At 38.8% G+C, this 20,837-nt stretch overlaps 1 long non-coding RNA gene across 1 annotated transcript; it reads right to left on the reverse strand.

Moving 5' to 3' along the window:
- Positions 1-517: 517 nt before the first annotated feature.
- LOC126825009 (uncharacterized) lies at positions 518-13,251 on the reverse strand. Its single transcript, XR_007681750.2, has 4 exons — positions 13,116-13,251; positions 12,342-12,644; positions 5,851-6,036; positions 518-633 (listed from the first exon to the last, which is right to left on the reverse strand). It is a non-coding gene; the product is annotated as an uncharacterized LOC126825009 (long non-coding RNA).
- Positions 13,252-20,837: the final 7,586 nt, after the last annotated feature.

Genomic DNA, 20,837 nt, shown 5'->3' on the forward strand with positions numbered 1-20,837 from the left:
AGGTCCCGTGTACACATTGGCGTGCACGTAAAAGATCCCTTGGCAGTTGGAATTCGATATAAGAGTAGGTCGTAGTGCCCCTGTCCGGGCAAAATTTCCCTCATAGCACACTGTATGGCGTATGCCCGTCTAAATTAGCCCAGGTTAGGAGCAGAACAGTAGGACGTTAAACTCCATTTCATTTCATTTCACCATTCAAAAGTTGTGTCTCAAATATTCTAATACAACCCTGATGTGGCAGAATAGTAGAACGTTAAACCCCCTTTCCCTTTAATTTCATTTCACAAATCCGATGTAACTATATTAAGTAATCATTACATCGACCGGCGAAGACCCCCTCCCCCGCCCTCCGCCTCCTCCACCCCCACCTGCTTCCACAACCACACATACACACCAAACCACTAAAGTCTCTTCAAAAGAGTTCTATCTCACAGATGAACGGTTTGGGTGTCAGGCAAGGTGCATCGAAAAACCTAGGAAATGGGTACCGGAGCTCCAGACAATCTTCGTTGTCGTTCCAATTGTCCGGTTGATCCGACTTCCAGCAATCTGTCATGGACATGGGCGATCCATCGTTCCATACCCACTTCCCTTCTACATCCAGATCACTGCCTCCCATAAAATAACTAGGGGCTGAAATATACAAAGGAAAAAAGGAAATGAAATGAAGTTTAAACATACATTATGATAGAGCTAATTCTGCCTATTGCAGGTCTTTCTTTAGGTCTGAAATGTTATTTAAATTATTAATTAGACATTTATCAACTTATCCAGACCATCATCAACCCTCGATTGCATCGCTAGCCTGCAATGTTTATTGGATTAGGTTCCGATCTGCTGTTCGACTTCTATTCATAATTTAATCATGAAATGGATAATCGAGACTATGTTTTTATCATACTGACTTTAGTAATGATGATCGCTAAAATCTCAGTTCAGAGTGGATCAATTTGACTGAAATTTCCAGTTTTTAATAAAACTATTATAGTGAGAACTGTCAGCTCTTTATCTAATCTCCCATAATGTTTCTTTAACGCCCTCTTGTTCTACACCGACTGGACATTGAGGGAAATTTTACCCGGACAACGACAGTACGGTCTACTCGTATATCGAAAGTGTACACAGGACTTCGATTTGTCGTCAAATCAAAACGACTATACGTCCTGCACCACTGTCAAGGGGGGACCACGCCAGGAAATTCCGTTGAACTTTCTCAACCGAAACCGAGATCGAGCGTGAGTCCTCTAGGTTAGCGAGTCAACGTGTTACTCACTGAGCCACCGTGTCTCCGAAATCTGGAAACACATGTATCACGCCCTACTTTGCTGCTTCACCAACTGGGCTACTGAAGACGGACCAGGGTCGTACCTAGCGGGGGTGCCGGGGGTACATTGCACCCACAGAAAAATAAGGCTCCCCGAGAAATGGCGCCCCCACAAAAAAATAATTTGACAATCTTTCAATTATAAAATAATACACTTGATTGTGATCACAGTGATGCTCTTAAGGCACTGATCAGTCGGTCGGTTTTAAGGGCGCCCACACGCCAATGGGTTCGTTTGCCCTGATCCAAACTTTCTTATATCACTTGTGGAAGCTATGGCGCCCCACCACTCTGCTGCACCCCCAGTTTTAAAATCCTACATACGGCCCTGAGACGGACATACAACACAAGGTGTGCTATGAGAGAAGTTTTACCCCTCATCGAATTCCAACTGTCGAACCATGGACCTTATAATAAACGAAATGCAATAGGGTTTAACGTCCTACTTTTCTGCACCAACTGGGATAATGAAGACAGGTATACGACATACCGTGTGCTATGGGTAAATTGTGGTTAGTGCTAAATGATAAAGCCAGTTCAATTTTTCGTCATAGGTCACGAGATGTAAACAGTCCTAGCGCCAATCCCAACCTTAACCTACAATCTCGCCAACAATCACGTGCCCCAACCTTATTTACATCTCAGCGATCTTGACAAAAATTGAGCTGGCCTTAACAAATAGATTTAGCCGGGGCAATGTGGCATTTCCGCCTACTCTCCGTTGAATTTCAAGTGGCAGGTGTTATTTTGCGTGCTTGGCAATTGGATGTTCATACGTGGTATATATATCCCTTAGTCTACTGTCTTTACGAAGTTCGTTGACAAGTGGGGTGTTGGATGGTTAGCGCATGTGCGTTGTATCATAAGGTCTGTCATTGAGTCAGTTGGCGTGGTGTCGATTCCCCGGTTGTACGTGACAAGGAGTAGGGTCGTCTGTCCAACCTCGTGGGATTTTCCGCGTCCTTCGGTTTCCTCCCATTGCGAAAGACGCCTACGCGCAAGCGTAGTATTTAAATAAAACTAAACCATGTGTTAGTCCTGAAATGTCCTAGTTTGTGTCGAGTGGACGGTAAACCCCCTTTATCTCCCTCTCGTTGACAAGTGTGTCCTAGGAAACTTGCGGAAGAACCAGGCGTGTTGGATGGCTAGTCACACACAGGGTGGAAATGGGAGAAGGCAGAAGGAAAATTAGTCATTGATCCCTCTGGCAATCAACACAGACACTATTTTGAGAGACGACACAATACAAATACAGACGTTAAGCACATATTTGCATTGTCTTCTTTTCTTTGATATTTTATCTAAAAATAGAAACCAAGAGCAAGTTGTTGTTTTCCACTTCAACAATAGCTTGAAACAGTTGATGACAACTTCATGTTCCTTAAAAAAAAAACAGGTTTGATAATCAAATGTGGCCTTTGAGTCTCATGAACTCCTTTCATGACAAAAAACCGCTACACGAGAGAGAGAGAGAGAGAAATGGGGTTTAACGTCCACTCGACACAAACTAGGTCACTTTGGGACTAACATACGGTCCAATTTTATTTACATAATTCGCTTGCGCGTAGGGGTCTTTAGCAGTGGGAGGAAACCGGAGGACCCGGAGAAAACCCACGAGGTTGGACAGGCCGCTACACGAAATGCCTGTAGTAAATTATGTTGGAAAAATCGCAGACAAACAATGGAGACATATATTTGTATACTATACGTGTCTATATGTTCTGCTCCTAAACTGGGCTAATGAAGACGGGCATACGCCATACGGTGTGCTATGAGGGAAATTTTGCCCGGGCAGCGGCACTACGGCCTACTCTTATATCGAATTCTAACTGTCAATGGATCTTTTACGTGCACCCTAAGTTGTACACAGAACCTTGTCAGGCCCTCCGTACTGCATCACTGACAAGGGGAAACCACGCTGGAAAATCTGGATAAACTTTCTCGGCCAATGCAGGGATCGAACACCCGACCTCCATGCTAGTGTGTGTTAGATGGATAAGTGAAATGAAATGGGGTTTAACACCTTACTGTTCTGTGTCGACTGAGCTAATCAAGACCATAGGTGCCAGTAACGTGGAAAATATTTCAAAAATAACATTAAGCTATGACTAAGTATACGTCTGAAGTCTGTTACGTTTTTAAGTCACATGGACAATTTCAAACGTTAACCTAGATTCGATTGTCTACCTAGCAAAAATTGGTAAGTATAAATTGTCACTGATTGACGGAATCTAGAGTTGTGAACTTTGGTATTATTGTATCTACTGAAAGAGAATCGGATTCAGACGAGTTATTTGCCGCGGAGTTAGAAATCGGAATCAGACAAGTTATTTAAAAATCTCGCTTACAAACATGGGCGTAACAGACTTTAGACATTATACTTAGTCATAGTTTGAAGTTATGTTGAAATATTTTCAAGACGCTTAGGTCGATGATTTAAGAAAATAAATGGAAATTGAAAATGTTATTTCTGTTCAGACGCGAAAACAAACATATGGAGATTGATTTTATCGGTTATTTTAAGGACATCTTATTAATATTTTTAAGTCGTTTGTTAAAAGGACACCTCATTATTTTTTTAAATTGTTGATCATGGCGGTGGTCCAGACAATATTTGCGCCTACTATTTGTTTAGAATTATTAACTCCATCTAAACACTTACTTATTAACTCTACTGTAACCCATGGAGACAAACATCGTGAAGTACTATTTCATATACACCTATGTCGTCAGTTCCTTTCATATTTCCGATCCGCGGTGTAAGGTGCTGACTCACAAGCCTAGAGTTTCCGGGTTCGATTCCGGTGGGGATTGGGGGTTGGATGGCCGAATGGTTAGCGCGTGCGCGTTGTATCATGCATGATAAGTTCTGTCATTGCGTCAACTCGAGTCGTTTCGATCTCCCGGTTGTACGTGACAAGGAGTAGGGTCGCCTGTCCAACCGTGTGGATTTTCTCTGGGTCCTCCAACTGCTAAAGCCCCCTAGTCGCAAGCGAATTATTGAAATAAAATTGAACCATATGTTAGTCTCGAAATGACCTAGTTTGTGTCGAGTAGACGTTAAACTCCGACCTTTCTTTACATCGTATTTCGTGGCCCGGATTTTACTTTGTTAAAGATACATTATGGGAGATAAGATAAAGAGCTGGCAGTTCTTACTATAATAGTTAAAAACTAGATAATGTAAAGGCAATTTGCTGAAAATTTTAGTCAAATTGATCTACTATGAACCGAGAATTAAGCGATTGAAATTTCGGCCTAAACTCGATCATCATTACTAAAGTCTGTACGATAAAAAAAAACATATTCTCGATCATCCATTTCATGATTAAATTATGAATGGAAGTCGAGCTGCATATGGGATCATAATCCAGTAAATATCGCAAGCTAGCGATGCCATCGAGAGCAGATTATGGTCTGGATAAGTTAATTAATGTCTAATTAATAATTTATATAACATTTCAGGCCTAAAGAAAGACCTGCAATTGGCAGATTCAGCTCTTGCATAATGTATGTTGAAGCATAACTTCCATCTTTTGCCTTCTACCGCTTTCCTGCAAGTTCTCTGGTGATTTGATCAAGTTTAAATGATATGCTCATGAGTTGTTGTTATTGCTTATAAAACCTAACGACCCATCAATTTTGTATAACTGTTTCACAACTCAATATAGACTGTTGAAACTTCTCTCAGTAATAAATAATTGTATTCCATAGATATTCAATTTGTACCCAGTGCGTTTCCGGTATTAATTATGAAGAGCGGGCTTAATATATCGAGACCCATGGGGCTCAATGAGTAAGGCGTTGGCTTGCTAACCTGGACGTCTCTTGTCAGCCGAGAAAGTTCTTCTGGATGTTCTGGCGGGGTTCCCCGTTGACAGTGGTGTAGGACGCAAGGTCTGGCATATGGACAACGTATAGTCGTTCGGGTGGGATGACAAACCAAAGGTCGCGTATACACATTGAGGTACAAGAGCTATTGACAGTTGGAATTCGATGTAAGAATAAACCGTAACGCCGCTGCCCGGGCAATATTACCCCCATAGAAATGAAATGAAATGAAATGGGGTTTAACGTCCTACTGCTCTGCTCCGACTGGGTTAATGAAGACGGGCATACGCCATGCAATGTGCTATGAGGGAAATTTTGCGCGGGCAGCGGCGCTACGGCCTACTCTTATATCGACTTCCAACTGCCAAGGGATCTTTTACGTGCACTCCAATGTGTACACGGGACCTCGGTTTTTCGTCCCATCCGAACGACTAGACAGCTCTCCTTCTCAGGCCCTCCGTCCTGCATCACTGACAAGGGGAAACCACGCCGGAAAATCGGGATGAACTTTCTCGGCCAATGCAGGGATCGAACACCCGACCTCCAGGCTAGCGAGCCAGCGTCTTACCCACTTAGCCACGTGATCCCCCTTACCCCCATAGTGCACTGCATGGCGTATGTCTGTCTTCATTAACCCAGTCGGAGCAGAGCAGTAAGACAAAAAAAAAACAAAACGTATCTTCTAGTACACCCACCGGTCAAGTTCATATCTTCAAGTCGCAATTTCTTCACATCTATTTCCCACTTCCGCATTAAAATCAACCTTCCGCCATCTTGTTCACATGTGGTACTGGCTGTTGACCAATCAGAATTTGTGTTGTATTCTTTCCAACAGAATCCATCTGCTAAGAAGGTAATATAGGCGTGACTGGTACATTTTTCTGTAAAAAAAATCTATTTTGAAATTGTGACTAATCAAAACAAAATTATACTGAAAAAGATGAAATCGATCTGAAGTCTCAAATGAGAAACGGTATAATGAGTTCACAAAGCATTCTCAGACTTTAGTTAAGAATTTACTCGAACTTGTTCACATTATTTTAACTGACATATAGCCCTTAAGAAACTATGTGTAAAGATTTATGTTTTTGGTTGAAAGATATTTCTCATAAACAGTGATGGAAAGTTGAGTAAATTGTTAACTTGAGTCTGAGACTGTTTTGTGAACTCTTGGCCTGCAAATGTTTGCTTATTTCTAGCTTTTATATCGTCGACAGATTATAAATCTCATTGAAAAGGTACCTTATTTCGTTTCGTAATAAGGTTTCCGAATTTGCACACTACACGAGAACCAATATGTATTCAAGGGGTTAGATGTAAATATCAAGGTAACCTGCAGATTTCGTCCAGATCACGAGATGTAAACAGACTCAATTTTTATTTGTTTTCAGAAATAAAAATACCAGAAGACCACAAGCGACACCGAAAGAAGACCACCAGCGCCACCAACACCCAAAAACAACGAAATCAACTTTGTATATAAATCTAATGTATTTATTTATTTTTTTTTATAAAACTTGGAAATATCACGAACCAAATTTTCCTCATCCTAGGTCAATGCTTATGTGGAGACGTAATATCTCTCTCAAAGTCTTAACCCTAACCCAAGACCTAGCACTAACCCTAACCCTAGTCCACAATCCTCGGCCGCAATCACATGTCCATGTTTGCATCTGTAGGTAGCCTTAATATTGAGATCTAACCTTATTCGGGGCGGTTGGTTTGTTGCTGGTTGGTGTGGCTTAACGTCCGCATACACCGAGGGTTATATCACAGGCAAGTATAGCCGGTCGCATATGAGAGGGTTATAGCACAGGCAAGTATAGCCGGTCGTATATGAGAGGCCTGTCTACCATAGGTTGGAGACAGCCTTACCACCACTGTTTTCTTTAATAAAGGCACAATCCAGACATATAACAACCAGGTCTACCATAAGTTGGAGATAGCGAAGCGATTAAACATACATTATGCAAGAGATAAATCTGTCTATTGCAGGTCTTTCTTTAGGCCTGAAATGTGATCTAATCATTAATTAGACATTAATTAACTTATCAAGACCATAATCAACTCTCGATGCCATCGCTAGCCTGCGATATTAAGCGGATTGGAATACATTTTGTGAAGGATGATTAAACGCAACAATTGATAATCGTGACTTTGTTTTTTTATCCTACCGACTTTAGAAGTGGCGCTCCATGCTAGCCTAAAATTCAAAAGCTAATATCACGGTTCAGAGTGGATCAATTTGACTGAAATTTTCTATTTACGTTATCTATTTTGAAACTATTATAACGAGAAGAACTGTCAACTCGTTATCTAATCTCCCATAATGCAAGTTATAGAAAGCCTTACCACCCCCGTTTCCTTGAATAAAGACACAATCGTGACATAGATGAACCAGATCTGCGTCTTATTGCGCAAAACACAATGATGATAAAAATTGTCCGATAATCTATAAAACGTATTGAAAAATCATTTGATTTTAATCGGATTAAGAGATTATAAAATAATTTTAGCCTTAATTATTTGACAGCCATGTGACACCTCAGCCTAATCTGGTTATGATTAATATGGTAGCAGCGTAACACAATAAGTATGCACAAAAGGAAACACAAGACAAACTACAATATCATTTTAAAAACATAAACTGTTTCCTGTTCGGCTTCACAACCCAAAGTCTAAATGTAAACAATAACATTTTAAATTTAAGTACATAAGTTTATTGACATGACAACCATAATTATTTTAATCTCGATCTATTAGTCCTCTAATTTCAATTGTATGCTTCCTCCCACTGCTAAAGACCCCTACGCGCAAGCGAATTAGTGAAATAAAATTAAACCGTATGTTAGTCCCGAAATGACCTAGTTTATGTCGAGTGGACGTTAAACCCCATCTCTCTCTCTCTCTCTCTCTCTCTCTCTCTCAATTGTATACATATCATTGGCCTATTCTCTAAAGTTGTAACATAGAGAACCTCCTTCGAGTCTTTTTTTGATATCACATATCGATAATTTAAAATAATTATTTAGTATAGATTTTATTTTACAGAACCTGATTACATTACAGCGTAGTGATACATAATTATTCGACAGAAAGTCACCCGCTGTTTCCTTCAAGGCCAAGGTCACTATGAAGCGAACCCGCTACGACTGACAAATATAATAATAATAATAATAAAAATAACTTTATTTCTAAAGGGTAGAAAATAGGCCTGGTGTAACATAACAATAAAAAGTAAGTTAAAATTGTAATAATTGCGAATATTATTCACAAATACGTATGACTAGAATTATACAAAATATATAAATATTTTGAGAACAAAATATTATTATAATGTGTATTATAAAAGGGGCGAAAATTATTTAAATACTTTGGACTACGATGATAAATTATGTATTTAATATATGCCGTTCCTTATATTGCCAGGAAATAAACCTTTAGTGTGCTCTATATCTATAAAAAATTTAAATGCTCGGTTTTGATGTCATTGGAGAGAGTGAGAGTGAGAGAGAGAGAGAGAGAGAGAGAGAGATGGATTTAACGTCCACTCGACACAAACTAGGTCATTTCGGGACTAACACATGGTTCAATTTTTATTTCAATAATTCGCTTGCGCGTAGGTGTCTTTAGCGGCGGGGGGGGCCGGAGTAAACCCTACTCCTTGTCACGTACAACCGGGGAATCGAAACCCCGCCAGTTTACAGCGCGCGCGTGCTAACCATTCGGCCACCCCCACCCCCACCCCCACCCCCTGATGTCATTGGAGAATATAATAACACAGTTATCGCATATATAATTTAATATATTTTTAATTTTTAATAAGTTGAGATCAGCAATGCCAGGAAATAAAATCTTTAGTGTGCTCTAGATATAAGATAAGTTTAAATGCTCGGTTTTGTTGTCATTAAGAGATATAATACCACAGTTATCACATATAGGTGAACAATAGTCCAGATATGGTTAAATGTACGGTATACAAAATAACCATCGGAATTTACATGGAAGGAATTCTTTCAGTTTTTGTAACTAAAACATTTTTTGATTGATAATTTTATAAATATAATTATCGTGATATGATTATCAACCTGAACACCAAGCAATTTGAAAGTTAAAATATTTTCAATTGCACAGTTGATAAGATATATAAATAACCCTATGGGAAAAGGCCGTTTTCGTTTCTGTTTAATAGTTAACAGCATGCATTTAGTTTTCAATTCTTTAACAATCATTGATTTCAGCAATACACCAGTATCACTTTGTAATTGAATTTGGAGTTCATCTATATTGAGAGCTGACGAATAAACTGTTGTCTCATCCGCATATATATCATAAAAAGGGGATCATTTATGAACAAATTAAATAATAAACTGCTTCAATGACATTTAGTAATTGAACTGGAATATACAGGTCACAATTCTATGGAATACAATTACTGCTTATTACTGAGCAATGATAAAATGGTGTTGTGTACATGCATTTTTGTATTGTTGTATAAGCCTAGTCGAAACATCGCCCAGTAATGAGCAGTAATTGTATTCTGTATAATTGTGCCCTGTATAATTATATGAAATAATAATGGTCCTAAAATTGATCCTTGTGGTATACCACGAGTAACTGGTCTACGTTGAGAAAACTGTCCATTGGTGAAAGTACACTGATGTCGGGTGTATAAGTAAGGACAAATTAAATTCAGAAAGTTATTAAAATATTTCTAGTAACGACATTTTTTCAACAAGACATTGTGATCAGCAAGATGACGTGATCAACAAGATACTGTGCTCAATAAGATCAAATCTTTCTTAAAATAAGAAAATATAGCCCAACACAATTCATTATTATTTAAAGCATTATAATAAATTTCTGTTATGATAGTTAAAGCGGTTGAACATGAGTTATTGGATCTAAATCCAGATTGATTAATATGATTATTGTCATGTAAATACTTTTATAAATTACTATGGATGGTAATACTGGTATGTTGTTGGATATTATTTGGATCAGTTTTGGGGCTACGTTTGTGAACAGGTAATACTTTAGCATTCTTAAAATCATTAGGAAAATAATTGGATTTTAAATATTGATTAATTATATAACGCAGAAAGTGTGCATTAACCATTCTACAAACTAATCACTGGCACTGTCTATAATTCTTGGATGTTTATGTAATTGTTTACGGTAATTGAGAACTTTTTTCCAACAATAATACTGGATACCCCCCCCCCCCTAAAAAAACAGATTGCCAATGATTGCGTTTGTTTGAATGTTCTACCGTGATTACTTTGTGTAGACAATAATGACGATGAACAAATGGCGGCTGTTGTTGATGTTGGGGCGGACGCTGGTAGTTGGGTACTGAACCAGAAAGAATTGACGATATTTTCTTTGCTGATTATCATTATATAATATGGGAATAATTGTTGACGCTCTGAATATTTTTTATGGTCACATATGTGCATGGTATGAGATGGAAGAACATTAGAATCATTCAGTTTGTAAACTAAGTGGGTTTTTTGCACTGTGATTGGTGATTGTTGTCGGTTAAAATCCCAGCTGCATTTGTCATGGTTTTCATTAAATGTTCAAGTTTATGTATGTCAACTGGCTGACGATTAAGCCATTGGGAACCCACTTCTGGATTAGATTCAGTTGAACATGAAATATAAAAAGGGCTTGCTGGATTTGAGAACTTGTGTGGCCTCAAACTCTTAAAAGGTTTGTATAGTTCTACTGGACCGCGTTCTTTACTTTGTGTATTTACCCACGTTTTCGGTGTAACTTGTCTTACATTTGTATTTAAAATTGACTGTGGTGATGTTAACCCTAACAGTTTGGCCTGCCACAAAGATTATATCTCTTCATCTGTTGTAGCGTCAGATCTATGAGGTTATGTACCCTATCAAGGGATAGAATGTGTTATAGGGTCATAACGTCGCAAAATACGTATGTATGTGTGTGGATGTATGACTATAACCTACATTAAAATACAGATGTGACGTCATCCTTTGATGTTGGCGTACCATTATTTCAAATAATGGTACGGGCAATGTGCCAAGCGTACATTAGTTATACTAGTTTAAATATTGGACCCGCGTGACGTATTTCATTGAAATGCACGTGCTAGATAGTGTCTGTATTTTAAGTTTTTTAATGGTCTGGTGCAAGACATTGCGTAATTTATAGATATTGTCCTCCTGCTATCGCACTCGTGCAATATTAATATATTATCTATGTCTCGCACTCGATCATTAAACTACACATATATACTGTACAATTTCATCCAATTTATTATATATAAGGGATGTACATACCTGTATATATGTGTGTTTGTCATTTTAACTATGTATCCACACCCCTTTGTTTTTTTTGTATGAATATTATAAATATATTATAAATATTATTTAGGGAGAGTGGTGTTACATAGGCTAGGCCTGTTTCCCAATCCCAAACAGACATCCTGAATAAAAATATTGTTTATAAAAAATCACAAGGATGCCTTTTTATATTAAAAATAACGGGGGCCATAAATGCACAAAAGTGAAATGAAATGGAGTTTAACGCCCTAACTTTCTGTCCCTACTGGGCTAATGAAGACGGGAGTACGTCATACAGTGTACTATGGAGGGGCATTTTGCCTAGACAGCAATTGAATCCAGACTGGCAAAGTTTCTTTTAAGTGCATCCCAACGTGTACATGAGACCTGGGTTGTTTGGCCGTCCTCCTGCACCACTTGAAAATCCCGGGGAACTCTCATGGCCGACACCAGATCGAACTCCGGAAGAAGCTGGCTCGCTAGCCTGGAGGTCGGGTGTTCGATCCCTGCATTGGCCAAGAATGTTCATCAAGATTTTCCGGCGTGGTTCCCCCTTGTCAGTGATGCAGGTTGGAGGACCTGACAAGGTCAGCTGTCTAGTCGTTCGGATAATACGAAAAATCGAGGTCCCGTGTACACATTGGCATGCACGTAAAAGATCCCTTGACAATTGGAATTGGATATAAGTAGTCCGTAGTGCCGATGTCCGGGCAAAATTTACCCTCATAACATGGCATATGCCCGTCTTCATTAGCTCAGCTCGGAGCAGAACAGTAGGACGTTAAACCCCAATTCATTTCATTTCCTGTAGAGTGAGCCAGCGATTTATTCATTTGATAAACAATATATAAAAATAAAAAGAACATTCTTACCAATGAGTTGAGTATTTATATGAAGAGAAGAGACTTCCGTTGCCCCAGTTCTTTCAGTAGTTGACGAATTTATGACATAGCAATTGTCATTGTCATTCGCCAAAATTTCACAGTCTGAACTCTCTGAACAGATGCTAGCACAATCTAGAATACTCCGTACATTTAAAATATCCGTGAAATTCAACTGCCTCACAGAATTCAGGCTCACTTGCATAAAATACGTCGTTTCTGTTGTCATTATCGTTGTTAGGGTTATTGATAAGACTAATAGGCCTGACATGGTCGCTCAGGGGCTGGATATCGCTACAACAGAAATAGTAAAAATGTTGTGGTCAACTACTATTTTAATGTACATATCACAAATCCCCAAACACATAAAACACATGAATGTAAGATTGTACGGAATGATAGAGAAATGTTTGGGACAGCTACTAGAGTTACATTAGAAGTGTGAATTTTCAAATATTAGGCAAGGATTTCTAAATTGTGTTGAATAGAAGAAATGTTTGGCACGCGAATTCCAGATTTTGCTTAGTGGTAACAACGATGTGGTCAGCTTGAATCATGAAACCCAAATATTAGGCGAGTTAAAGAAAAATCCAAAATTCAAGATTTGGTTCAATTTTTTAGAAATGTTGGTGACAGCTACAACTACGAACTGTGGGATAAACAGATAACTTATCTATATTTAGAAATAAATTTAAAAATCGAATAAAAATGTCTTACTTTTGGTAAATTTGTAGATAATTAGTTTATAAAAATTGAAAAGATTACCTTATGGAAAATATCCGTCTGATTCTTATACCCACATCAGTATGTTCTGGCAAATTCGTTTAATGTTCGTTACGTTAAATTTGATCTCAATGTACACCTGAAATATTTTCTAGGAACTTTTGTACACTGATGTTCGGTTTTCTTTTAATGTCATTACTGGTTGTGCTTATTGTTCATGTCGAACATCATCAAATCGATAAAGGTACACACAGATATCGAATCACGGCCCGTGCTAATACAATTCACATCTCACTTCAAATAGAAGGTTCAAATGTCATTTCCGTGATCGATTCTGAACAAAACTTGAACATCAGTGTAAAAAATGTTTTTAAAATAATAATACACGTCTAATTTAACTACCTGAGGCTAGAGAATTAACAGCGCTCTATATATTAACGACTATGCAAATCTTTCATTTGGTTGCCCGAAACGCGTGTCGTGGGTTTTCTCCGAGTCCTCCGACTTCCTCCCACTGCTAAAGTACTATTCAAAAAAAGTAGGGGATATTTGATTTTTAAGTGTTATTAAAGTCACCTAATGAAACTGACGAAGAAACAAATGACAAAATGAAATGAACTTCACATTCATCGATTTATTCCAAATGATCGTTAGACTAAGTAAGGCACAGACTGACCATTATAAGGGTAAAATGATACCCGGGGTCAAACAGCAAAGTTACCACAGTATCACAACCAAGTCAGTAACGGGTAAATCCTCCTCTGTTTGCCAAACAAGCATTGATCCGACGTGGCATACTCCTAATGAGACGTCTAAGGTCATTTTGGTCCAGATTGTCCCATTCCTGTTGCAACGCAGCAGCAAGTTCTTGGACATTGGCAGGACGTTGTTGACGTTGACGTAACCTCTGTCCAAGCATGTCCCAGACATGCTCGATGGGGGAGAGGTCGGGACTCAGTGCTGGCCAAGGTAATGTGGTGATGTAACGATCCTGGCCCTGTGACATCTTGCGTTGTCATCCTGGAAGATGAAACGGCGGCCATGACGTCGTGCGAACGGCACAACATTGACTGCCAAGATGTTGTCCCGGTAGTACTGGCCTGTAACACGCCCTGCAACAACATGTAAAGCCGTTCTTCCAGCAACAGTGATGCCTCCTCACACCATAACAGAACCACCCCCAAATCGATCATGTCTGATGACGTTAACGTCTTGGAAGCGCTCGTTTCGACGACGCCACACCCTCCTACGTCTGTCCAAAAAATCAACAGTGAACCTTGACTCATCTGAAAACATCACATTGCTCCAGCGTCGATTATCCCAGTGTTGACGATCCCTACACCAACGACGTCTTGCCTGAATGTGATGATCTCTCAAACAAGGGATCACGCGAGGACGTCGGGCGCGAAGGTGACCCCTATGCAGTCGATTCCGAATCGTCTGGCCACTCACTCTCACACCAGTGTTTGTTTGAAGACGAGCGCTGATCTGATTTGCTGTGATGACACGATTTCTCAAGGCCAAGGTACGGATAAATCGATCCTTGGCTTGAGTTGTCGCCCTTGGTCGACCTGAGCGTGGTCTGTCCTGTACAGATTGTGTATCACGGTATCTGGACCATAGCCTGCTTATGACAGACTGAGAAACATTCATCGTCCGCGCCACAACCGCCTTTGTTGTGCCGATCTGTAGCATGCCAAGGGCACGTAACCTTTCATTTTGGGTAAGGCGACGCATATCAAAATTTGTTTTCTGGTCACTAAAACAATTAAACTGATGTTTCCACCCTGGAATTCAATGCCACAATGACTGTAACATTCAAAGTCAGAGTCGTGCAAATCTTGGGTTGGACCCCCATGATGATCCCAAGCATCACCTGCATTCCATGCGGTAGCTATTGGTGCGTTTGGGCGTCACATGTAACTGGAAATGTTTCTTCTGTTAGGTTCTAGAGTGACTTTTTTCGTAGTCATTTGCATATTTTAGTATTATGCCCCCAAAATCAAATATCCCCTACTTTTTTTGAATAGTATATATGATCAAATTTTCGTGTTTTAGTTATAAGACGTGCAGCATTGTTTTGCGCTATTTTTAGTCTGTTTAAAGCTGTTTCTGGTGCTCCTAATAGAAGAGAATCTGCATAGTCCATGTGCGATGTTACTAATGTTCTAACAACACTCTGGCAAGCATCAGTATTAAGATTAGAGCGTATTCTCGAAATAGCTCTCATTTGATGATGCATTTTCCGTAAGATACTATTGATGTGGGGAACTGGGGACATAAATTCATCAGTAACATAGCCCAGATTTTTAGCCTGCTTCTTGGGAGATATAGAGCAATCACCGATCTGAATGGAATCCGCTTTAAACAATTTACTTGATTGTGATTTTGATGATATGATAAGAAATTTTGTCATCGTTAAGTTTTAGCCTATTTCTGGTCATCCATCCTCGAATGTCATTAAGACAAGACTCAAGTCTACTGATAGAATCCTTGGAAGCAAGATAGTTGTTTTGTTGAAAATAATCATATATTTGGGTGTCATCAGCAAAGCCGTGGTTTTGTACCCCATGTCTTCTTATGATTTGACCAATCGAAAGAATGTATAGAAGAAAAAGTAGAGGTCCCAATACAGATCGTTGTGAAACACCTATCCTAACAGCACAGGGTTGAGACACGGACCTGTTTATTTGCACCTTTTGTTGACGTTAAACCCCATTTCTCTCCCTTTAAAGATTTTACCAAATTTTCAATGGCAGACACATGCGCGCTGTATCAAAAGGTCTGCCATTATGCCAACTGGCGTAGTTTTGATTCCACGCTTGTACGTGACAAGTAGTAGGGTCGCCATTGCAACCTCGTGGGTTTTCTCCCGGTCCTCCGATTCTCTCCCACTGCTAAAGGTCCCTACGCGCAAGTTAATTATTGAAATAAAATTGAACCATGTGTTAGTCCCGAAATGACCTAGTTTGTGTCCAGCAGACGTTAAACCCCATATCTCTCTCTCTCTCTCTCTCTCTCTCTCTCTCTCTCTCTCTCTCTCACCTTGAGGTATAGTGGTTATCTCCCCTGCCACAATTCACCTCGTAGCACATCTTGCACATTTTACAAAAAAAAAAAAAAAAAAAAAAACGCATTGAGTTTACCTGCGTTATGCGAGAATCAATAATATCATAATTAATTTGGAATAGCACCCCATGTTCACCATATTAAAGTGTGGTGGGGTGGTGGTGGTCGAATTACATTAAATATATGGTAATAGTTTGGCCAATACAGAGATCAGACATAAAACATATAGTAACATATCGATTAGTGAATTTTAAAATAGGGGAGAGAGAGAGAGAGAGAGAGAGAGAGAGAGAAATGGGGTTTAACGTCCACTCGACACAAACTTGTTCATTTCGGGACTAACATATGGTTAATTTTATTTCCATAATTCGCTTGCGCGTAGGGGTCTTTAGCAGTGGGAGGAAACCGGAGGACCCGGAGAAAACAAACCCACGAGGTTGGACAGGCGGCCCTACTCCCTGTAACGTACAACGGTTTTAAAATAGAAATCCTATTACGTCCGTCGTTAGTTTATTGGTAATAATGTAATAAATCTATATCATATTTTGGTGAATTAATTCAGTCGTTGGTTTATGCATTTATCACCTTTAACATTTTAAATACTCAGTATTTTAAATTGTTTCTCAAAGGCGTTTTTGTGAGTCGATTAGATTAGGTTTTGATTTGCTAGCACGATTTGGTATGATTTCGATTTGATTAGCTATGGTCCACAAATGTGAAATTTGATAATTACGATTTGGTAAGATGACTGCCATCACGGACACCGATCAGAAAAACAAATGTCTCTGCTAATATGACGAGGCGGGCGTATGTTTCAAGTGTAGTCCAAGTTACCTACAGAGTACAGTGACACTGCTGGAACCCAGAGGGCCTAAAATTGCTTAGAGTCAGAGGTGATCTAACATTCTTGTGGACTAAAAAGTTAACATTAAACACATCAAATGCGTTTTAAAAAAACTTTTTTTTATGGAGAAAAACAACAATAAGCATTAAAAATTACTTACGATGTCGAACATTCCGCCTTTTTGAAAACATCAAATCGAATCGCCTAAACACCTCCTGGGACGATTAGGTCGATTTGCCTAATCAGTTGAGTTAAATCGTCTCACAAACGTAACGATTAGCATAATCAACTTGGTTCACAAATGCGTATAATAGCTAATCGGTCTAATCTAATCGGTTCACAAAAACGCCTCAAGTATAAAGATTTTGTTAAAATTTTCCGTCTTCATTAGCACTGTCGGTACTGAAAGGTAAGACATTAATCCCCATTTTATATTGATAAAATTGATTTACGTCATTTTAAATGTGTTCGGACTTATTATGTGTTTATTTTCTCATTTCAATGAACGGCTTCACATGTGATGGATTCACATAGTAATTTTTAATTAATTCTTTAATTAATTTCCTCTATGTTTATTTGGTAATGTTATTATTGTACTTTTTATTAGCCTTTTGATGGTTTCATATTAGTTATTGTTTTTTTGTTACCTTGTTGTATATAATTTGATTTCTTGCTATTATACTGTCATACTTGAGAACGACAAGAGGAACTTGTTGAAACGTAGTGTGAAATAAACCCCGTGATTGCTTTCCATATAAATTTGTGTTTTATATAATGAACGGCTTCTAGATTTGTTGTGCTTGGCTGAATGGTGTTTTTCTAAGGTTTTTTTAGGGGGGTTGGGTGGCCGAATGGTTAGCACGCGCGCGCTGTATCATAAGGTCTGTCATTGAGTCAACTGGCGTGGTTTCGATTCCCCAGTTGTACGTGACAAGGGGCAGGGTCGCCTGTCCATCCTCGTGGGTTTTCTCCGGGTTCTCCGGTTTCCTCCCACTGCTAAAGGCCCCTACGCGCAAGCGAATTGTTGAAAATTGAACCTTATGTTAGTCCCGAAATTACCCAGTTGTGTCGAGTGGACGTTAAACCCCATTTCTCTCTCTCTCTCTCTCTCTCTCTCTCTCTCTCTCTAAGGTTATTTTAGTCTTTTCGACTTCACTTATTCATCAATGGTGCAGGACGGAGAGTCTGACAAAACACAGTTGTCTAGTCGTTCGGGTGGGACGAAAACCCGAGGTCCTGTGTACACATTGGCGTGCACATCAAAGATCCATTGGCAGTTAGAATTTGATATAAGAGTAGGTCATAGCGCCGCTGCCTGGGCACAATTTCCCTCATAGCACATTGTACGACGTATGCCCGTCTTCAGTAGCCCAGTCGAAACAGAGCAGTAGGACATTAAACCCCATTTCACTTCATTTCATTTCATTTCATATCACTTATTCATCTAGCTTTCGCACCCATCACGACTCCTTCAACCTTTTTCACGTTAAAGATGCATTATGTAAGAATTAAATAAAGAGCTGGCCGTTCTCGCTATAATAGTTTAAAAATAGATAATGAAAAATGAATATATTGAAAATTTCATTCAAATGACTTTATTCTGAGCGAAGTTATAAGTGTTGGAAGATGTAACAGAGATTGTTTAGCTAGGGAACTGGACAACCCATACTAAGTCTCGATTATCCAGTTTTTGTTAATTTTTCATAAATCTCGCGAGCGTTCTAATCCATTTAAATGCGATGGTCTAGAGAGTTGATTATAGGTATGTTATGTTAATAAATGTCTAAAAAATATAACATTTGAAGGCAGCAGTAATCAGATTTAACTCCTACATAATGCAACTTTAATAATAAAAATGTCCGTTGTTTTTGGGTTTTTTTTTTTTCAATCGTCATCGCTAATAGGTGTATGTTTTGCAGGCGTTCTAATCTTTCTTTAGATTCTTTTAATTGCACGCACTAATTTCCATTTGATTTCGTTTCATAAAAAATGCGCTTTGCAGTTTAATTTTTTAATTTCCCAATGTCTCGTATTTCTTCTCCGATTTTGTTTTTTATCAATCGTCATCACTAATAGGTGTATGTTTTGCAGACGTACTAATCTTTCTTCAGATTCTTTTAATTGCACTAATTTCCATTTCATTCCGTTTCATACAAAATGCGCTTTGCATTCTAATTATTAATTCTCCCATTGGCTGTTATTTCTTTAATAAGTTTTATATATTCCTATATATGTATTTAGTTTAAGGAAACCAGTTCCGCGTTTATTGTTCATGAGTAGTAATGGTTGTTCAATTAACGAATGGTATGTATTATAATCGCTTATAATAATGTGCTGATTTAATTTTGAAAAAGTTTGAAATCATGTAATAACCAGCGGTTGCCAGGCACGATACGCCCATATTTTGCAAGAGATGGATGGAGAACAAGCTAGAAAAACGTGATTTTCGTACAAGCATTGGCTATAATCCAGGAAGTTATGATCTGAAATGAGCGAATAATGAATGGAACTGAGATCCTTGGGTATATAGAGATAGAGTTTAATTTTCATCACAATCGGACAACAATTGTGACCTTCGTATTACACACTTTTACACAATTTTCCCGAAATGGGAACTCGAATCAGCCTTCAATATGGTGCAACGGTGATACATTTAAACTGTATCTGAAATCGGATAAAAACTGTGACCTCTATAGGAATCCACAAGCAAAAAATGTGATTTTTCGTAGAATCAAGGGCCATAATCCAGGACGATATGGTCTGATATGTGCGAATATGATATCTTTGGGATATAAACATATATTTTAAGTTTCATCAAAATCGGACCAAAACTTTTACCTCTAGCGGGTTCACAAGCTTGGTACTGCATACTTTTAAATGATTTGTGTTAAAGGAGCGGCCACTTTGACGGGCAGTTTTGGTCCAATTTTTACGAAATTCAAACCCAATCATCGTCAGGGTATAACGATGATATATTTGATTTTTAAAATTTGATCAAAATTGTGACCTCTAGAGGGTACATAAGCAAAATCCAACTAGCGTGGTTTCGATTCCCCTGTTGTGCGTGACAAGGAGTGGGGTTTTCTCCGGGTCCCCCGGTTTCCTCTAATTGCTTAATACAACTACGCACAAGCGAATTATTGAAATAAAATTGAATCATGTGTTAAGTCCCAAAATGACCTAGTTTGTGTCAAGTGGACGTTAAACCCCGTTCCTCTCTCTCTCTCTCTCTTGAATCATGTGTTAAGTCCCAAAATGACCTAGTTTGTGTCAATTGGACGTTAAACCCCGTTCCCCCTCTCTCTCTCTCTCTCTCTCTCTCTCTCTGTCTCTCTCTCCCCGCCCGTAAAATCAATTATAATACTACACTAGGTTGTTGCCGAAAGTAGGATAATAAATACGTGTTCATGTTCTAATGGTGAACGTAAGTGTTTTAGTTTTATTGGATAAATAATATTGGAGAAGGATTTTCGGGTAAGATTCGTTTACTTCGTATGGCGCATGTAACCATATATAGGAAGACATTATCGTATGTATCTTACTATGACCGACGTATTCCATTTAATGTTTACCGTGTACGTAGAAACATAATCCTTCAACATAACTTCATATTTCTTTTCTTTCCTATCTATGCCTACCTACAGAAAATTGTTCCGCCTAAGTAACTTTCAATGCAGGACGGTATATCCGTTTGTTTATCTTACTGGTGTCCTCTGTTTATCATTGCACTTATATTTTGTTATGAAAGCAATAAGGTCACATTGACCGTATATTTTGTTTTCTCTGTTGGTATTGCGCCACTTTGTCAAAATTTCAATTATCCCGACAAAGAGATATAGGACACGAACGAC

Source organism: Patella vulgata, chromosome 6 (genome assembly GCF_932274485.2).
Source record: "Patella vulgata chromosome 6, xgPatVulg1.2, whole genome shotgun sequence".
NCBI classification, from domain to species: Eukaryota; Metazoa; Mollusca; class Gastropoda; family Patellidae; genus Patella; species Patella vulgata.